We start from the raw sequence: 7,224 nt of genomic DNA on the forward strand, positions 1-7,224 counted from the left end.
TAATCCAAAATAAACCAAACAATATATATCAAGGCAATCATGCAAAAAAAAAAAAAAGCACGTGTCCTTATGCATGTACTGCAACTTCCTAAGGAAAAGCAGCTAATGTGCTGCAGATGCTGTGCCAATTGCCGCATCGCACGCAAATGGTTCTCCTTCCCTCGATTCTTCTTAAGACTTGTCCTGATGCATGTCCAGCTTTGTCCGCTTTTGAGCTAGCTGGAAAAACATCATTTAATTCAACCCCAAATGTTTTCCTTCAGATAGCTCAAGTTTAACTCTCATCCCATGGGCTTCACGTGCACCCAGGGTGTACAGCGCCAGGTGAGCCCCACCAGAGAAACTACCCTAATGCTCTGAAGCCTCAGTTCAGCTACCTGAATTTCCAATCTTGAAAGTTTTGGATAATTTTAGATATAAACTGGGCTCTCATTACAAATAAAAAAAAGAGAAATGCCTGCAAACTACAAATAGGGCATCTCTGCCAACTCTTTCTAATAGAGTGTTGGAAATTAGAAGCAGAAGAGGTCATCTTGCCCAGTCCTTTCCCAGTATCAAAATGTTTCCCTCTGCACACTCATGAGCATCTTGCTCAATTTATTTTCACATTATTTAAGCAATCAGGCTTCTGCTGGTGCAACAAGGGATCCTTTGAAGATACCATTCTAGCGTTTAATGTGATCTACCATTGGGCTGAACAGCAAAAAAATGTTCTGTGTTTTCTTTTGCTCAGTTTTCCTCATTAACCCTAATTGTAATGCTATGACCAACTGAACACAACTATTCCCTATTCTATGTTTACAGATGTCAGATATGTTTTAGATGGTCATCACATCCCCCATCATCATTATCACCACTTAGCCAAGCTGTGCATTTGCTGCTTCTCTTCATCTTTCTTCATAAGCCTGCCTCCATCACCTTAATTATGTCTATAGCTCTTCTCTGCATCATTGACATCACTAGTACTGATGTTTTTAAGATTCCACTATATAACAATAACATTATTATTAACAGTGATAAAAATTCTGCGCTCTTAAGTTGATGAGTATTATTATCTCCAGTTAAGAGAGGAAATCTGCCCTATTTTCCCAACCCAGCATTTATCTCTAGTCTGCTCTTCAGTACTGTTAACTAAAACATATACCACCAACATGAGTTAATCAAGTTTCAAAAAATATTTGTGCATCAGTGTATAAGCTACCAGATACACAGGCATTTATCTCTTACTGCTTAGGCACGTAGGCACTATGGAGATAGACAAGGAATGAAAAACAAGGGATAGATAGAAACAGAGACAGATGCTATGTAATAGAAAATCTAGCCAACAGTCTGAGAGTGGAAGAGGAATGCCATATCTAATTGAAATGGCGCTCTGTGCTTTCCAGCAGTGTTCTCAACAAGGAAAGAGACTATTACCTCCTGCTCTTTGAGAAAATGCCATCACTTTCCTATTTTTTTCATCCCCACTGTAGCAGCTAGCAATTTTCCAGCATTAATACTTGAATACTTCTTTTCCCCAGATATATTAGTTCACATTTGTCTAGTTCCACTCACATTATTTCCTGGGCCTTCAAATTTTTCTGATCCCTTTTATTATGAGTCTTGGACTTTGGTGACATCTGTCATAACACATATTTTAATATCACTGGTAAATGGGCAGAGACCCTGTTTCCTATGAGCCACAACTTGGATAGAGCAGTCCCCAAATATTTATTTTAAAACTTGGAAGATGAAAGTGATTTTTTGCTTGGCATAAAACCAAACTGGCACTTGCAATACCTCTATGGCCCAAAATGGAGTAAGCGCAACGGAGTTTTAAGCCCAACTTGCTAAGATATCTAGCACTGCAAAGATGTGGGTTTCCCTCTTTTTCCAAAGGGAGTCTTCTCCTTACTGCTATCAAACTGCACCCCAATAAAGAGGGAATTTAACCCTGCAGCCAGGGAAACCACTGGACAAACAAAAATGTAGTATCAGAAATACCTTTAAGGCAGGCTTGGTTGACAAACAGGTGTTCTCTCTGTAAGACAGTTTTCTTATTGATCTGTGCTAACATCTTGCAGAAGTGAACAATCTCATTGCCATGTCAAAGGCTAACCATCTGTGAACAAGTAATGCAGCCAGAAAATCCATGTTGCTACAATAATAGCTTTAGGACGTGGGTCTTATTTCAATCATCACAAAAAAAAATCCACAGAAAACATCTAAAAAATTCTTTTTCTCATAAATTAGTGTATCTAGAAAAATACTTTTGCTTACACAAATTTCATCTAAATAAATTACAATAATTTACACACTCTAACAAGCAGGCAAGTTACTGAAATAATTGGAAAGTTCATTTATTCCATTTCCTCCTTTGATATTGCAGTCACCTTCTCACAGTCTCATGCATCGTAGCCCTTCTCTTATTTAGAAAGCATAATTCTCTCTATGGGACAAATCGCCTCTTCAATATCTGAATATATATGTTAATACTTTCAAGATCAGATACTTCTTTTCACATCAATAAACAATATTCAGCCATAGTGGAACTGGAATTTTAGACTTAAAGACCATTCTGAGGGATTGATATGCAAGCACAGGATCATACTGAGAGGCAGACTGGTGAATTGATGGTGCTGGAACAGAAATCTAATGGCAGGACTTTCTCAGACCACAGGATGGTCTTGTGAGAAATTTTCTAGCTCAGTGAGATAGCACTAGGTCCTAAATAATTGTCATGTCAGAAGATGCTGAGGCTGCTGGGCACAAGTTTTGAGTGAGGGATTTAGTAGTCTGACTGCCCCCTTAAGAGCATGAACTAGGAGCTTCCTTATATCAAGGTCATGAATATAATAATAATAATAATAAGTCTATATCTAAGTGTTACGTGTATAGTTTTATCATTGAAAAATCTAAGGTAGATCTGGAAGGCTTAAACTTTGTCCACCTGCTCAGGGAACAGCCTCACGGAGTACCAGCAGTGCAGCATCCAGAAACAACTGTGGTTCCCATCCTCCTGATGATGACCTGCAAGGAGCAAAGAAGAGCTCATGGTCTCTTCCACCCAGACAAGACTGGTGAGAGCACTTGAGCAGAGATGTTTCACTGGCACAACTGAATACGAAGATGTTTGGCATAACTAGCAACTAATGAAGTGCAAATTTTTGTACCTTCCCGCTTACATCTAAGACAATGGTGTCAGTGCAGAGGGCATGGAGCAGAAAGCACATGGGTTTGTAACATCTGAGCTCCTGGTCCTGAGCTGCAGCAGAGACAGTGTCAGGGAGGGAATCCTTAACCCAAGATTTTTCAGCTCAGTGCACAGCACAAGAGAAAGCTGGGCTGGGAAGAGGCACAATGGGACACAGCTGCCCCAAATTTCCCATTCTCCTTCCCTGCGTTGTTTGCTCATGTTTTCATTGCAGCAATCAAAAGCCTATCATCCCCAGCCGACGTAGGCAAGCTATCTGTGAGGTCTGTTCAATTTGTGCATAAATATTCCACTGCTTGCTGCTTTCCAAACAGATCAAATCTCCTGGGCATTTGTGGTCTTTTCCCCACTATCACTATTTTGTTGGCTTGTTTCAGCTGAAAATTTGCATGATCTTGAAGCATTGATTCCAATTCTTTTTAAACTAAGTTGGATAAAGAAAGTATTGCAGAGACTGACAATAGAAAAAACTATTGCAGAGAGCTACAATAGAAAATAGAAAATACAGCGCTGTCAGTAATTCAGGAAACTCATGGTTCTCTCTTCTTGGGCTCTTTCAACCCAAAACCTCAAAAACAACCACTTGGCACTTCTTGATGTATATTTGCATACTTGTTTACTTTTCAAAGTAATTAGCTTTTAAAGTATTACCAGGGAGCTGAACAAATGTACCGTATAGTTCCAAAAACAATACAAGAGAAACTGTTTGCATTTGAATGAATTTACTTTGCTGGTACCATGCATGTATCAGCCGAGTGAACACTTAATGTTGAACATTAATTATACAAACAAAAGAAATGGCACAAAGCTGTTGTCTCTGTTAGTTTTCTTCCAAGATTAAGCCTTGTTTATGTTAGAGGTTTTGTGTCCTAAATAAATTACTAACTGTGACTGCTTCAAAAGGGATGATTTTAAGATGATTGAAAATATGCACTGATCAATGTCCTAGACAAACAAGCTCTTAGCTGTTGATGCTTATTTACTGACCCTCGCTCAGTAAGAAATTATTTTTATCATGCTGTGAATTTCATCAGATGGTCATCAGCATGATGGACTGATGATAGCTCTGCTCCCTTCTGGCCAGTTATCTAACATATGGGCTTTCCAGTCAACTGCTCTTGGTTTTATGGCTTTGTTTCTGATCCTCGAGAGAGAAAGAGTAAGCACTTGGGCATCAGAACAAAGCAAAAAAAGAAAAGTGTAAAACTGCACTGAAACTTCTTGAAGAAATACAGGTTTAGTTAAAAGTGAATGTTTAAGCTAAACTCCCCAGATACTTTTGGCTGTTGATTTAAAAAAAAAAAAAAAGAGAGAGAGGTAGAAGTCATTTTGGCAAAAGATGATGGCAATCATCTTTGCAAAAGATGCAAGATTGCAAATGTCAATGACGAGATGAAATCAAATCTCCTGTTTCGACCAAATTCCCTTGGGTAGGAATGAAACAGTGTCCTAAGAAAACTTCAATCCCTTCACAAAGTAGCAGATGCCATCTAATCAAGATTATTTTCTAAGAAGTATCATCCACTGCTCTTTGTATCAGTCCCATAAGATAGCAAGGTCTAGTTACTGGCTCCCACCCTGCAGATTTTTGAAAGCCCTCCATAGAATTAGGCTTCAATAACCTGGTTATCAAGCCACAATGTCCATCATAGCCTCACTTAGCAGGTGTGCAACACCTTTGAAGAGCTTAATCAGATTGTAAAATTCATTGCCAGATGATTTAGGAACATTCACAGTCACAAAAGAGTCAACCTCTCTACCCAGTTTCCCACCATAATGCCAAACTAGATATCACTGACACTCTTCTGTATGCTGTAAGAAATGAAATGAAGAAAAACAAAATACAAGTAGCCTATTTCCACGAGGCAACCAAGATAGCAGTGTTAAAGTTCCTCATGGAACATTATGGAATGTTCCCTCATGAAAGATGCTCAAATACTATGATGGTGAATGCCAATATAAGCCATTAAAAAAGGGACAGGATTCTGACTTGGATAATCGCATTGCACTTAAATTCGTGCTGCAGATGAATACACTCTTCACTCCTGGAACTGCATGCGTGTTGACTGTGTGTCATATGTCCCACCCCAGAGAAGATTGCACTGTAGCGTGATTCACGATAGCGTTATGTATTTCTTACCCCTTTGCATGAGGTAGAACACCTCTTATGAAGCTTACCTGGCAAATGGACCTAACATATCCAGGTGTGACTTCTCTTAAATTAACGCAGTTATATAAAGAAAATCCTTTCTCTCTTATCTGTAGAGGATTGAGATTTTTAGTATGGAAGGCACTACTACAGAAGTGTAAAAATAAGGGCTGACAATTCATTCAAAATTCACAAAGAAAAAATACAAGCTGGAATAAACTACATATGTATCTTCAAGGGAAGATTCATAATTCTGTGTTTAAAAAAAATTTTGAACATACTTTTAGTCTCTCAGGAACAGCAAATGATGGTTATAAGGGCACCTGCTATATATGACAGTCTTCTGAACAGCTGATCCGACATATAACAGCAATTCTGCAGTGCTCAGCCTGCATAAAATGTTAGCACTTAACTCCTATGAACAAGAGAGTTCTCCACTGACCCTTCTAGCTAAAAGAATAACTAAATCAAGTTATTCCACAGTAGCTGCTGATTTTGGAGATGTGCTAAGAGACCTGACTGCTAGAAAAGGTTAAAGATAAATACCCTGAAAAACAGGCACCTTTCAGAAACTTCAGTTTTGGCCCTAAAACAAAGTCCTCCAAAATCACTTGCTATTTTGGAAGGTGTTTGCCTTAGATCTGACTTTATTCATAATGAAGCCAATAAACATTGCTTAAGAAAACTCAGTACAATAGCAATATAAAGTGAATAGAAAGTCAACTGCAACTCATTGACGCAACCCCCAAAGCCCCATATGAGGAGATTAGGTTTGCCCAACTATAAAAAGTAAATATTAAACTGGCGGTGACTCATATCAGTTAAGAACAAAATTTGAATGTTTCTAACCAAAGTAAGAGCGACTTTCTGGAAAAGACTATTATTAGGAGAGCTGAACAAGAGGTGTGGTTTGAAATTATGTGTAATCAGGGTGCTGCTAAATGTCGGGGAAATACGAATTTTCCCTGTGTCTTCTAGTACCAAATCTAGGAGTTATGATAGAATATGCAGTTGAAGGTTCAAACAAATAAGGGAGACTTTCTCACACAAGGCACATGAACTGAAAGTTTTCCATGAATTCACGAAGTGGTTAGACAAGCAAATGGGAGAAAACTCTTCTAAGGGTTACTAAACACAATCCCTGAATCACAAACTACTGAAAACTGGGAAGGTCTAGGGGGGAGTTCTCCCTACTTGTTCATCACTCCTGTACTCTGCCTTAGCGTGTGCTGTGACTGCTGCTGAAGACAAGATACTGGATTCCTGGCCTAACCCAGTATGGTTGTTTTTAAATTCCCAGAGATGGTCCCGATGTCCCAGAGGACATTCTTCAAGTCATCTGAAAATAGTAACCCACTGCAAGGTATCACCAAGTTATTTAGGACACATATTCCTAAAATAAGTCATATATTGGGAATTTCATATCCCTTTGCAGGTCTTGCATTTCCATGTTTTCTGTTCTTATCCGGAGCAAATCTCCTTCATGCTTCCATCTCCTGTATTCTCTTTATACTCAAATGGCATCAGTTTTGACATGCTTTCTCAAAAGAAGACTTGTGCTACGAAACGCCATCAGAAGTACACGCTCAAAGTTTTATTTATTTCATTCATCATCTGACAGCCTGTCTTGCAGAGCTTTGTCCAGAGTCACTGCTACAGGACAGAACAAGGAAGGAAATGTCAAAGCTGTCATGCACATTGCCCAATTCTTTGATTCCTGTTGCTAGCCCCACACCTTCTCCAAAACTTCTTTGTGCTTATGCTTCAAGCTAAGGATGAATCTCCCATGCATCTAAGAAATCCTCAGAATGTCCCAGGTTCACTGCTAAACGGCCCTTAAACATGTACAAGCCTGGAACATAAATACTGCCAAACTAGATCA

Source organism: Fulmarus glacialis, unplaced genomic scaffold, assembly GCF_000690835.1.
Source record: "Fulmarus glacialis isolate BGI_N327 unplaced genomic scaffold, ASM69083v1 scaffold12470, whole genome shotgun sequence".
Lineage (NCBI taxonomy): Eukaryota > Metazoa > Chordata > Aves > Procellariiformes > Procellariidae > Fulmarus > Fulmarus glacialis.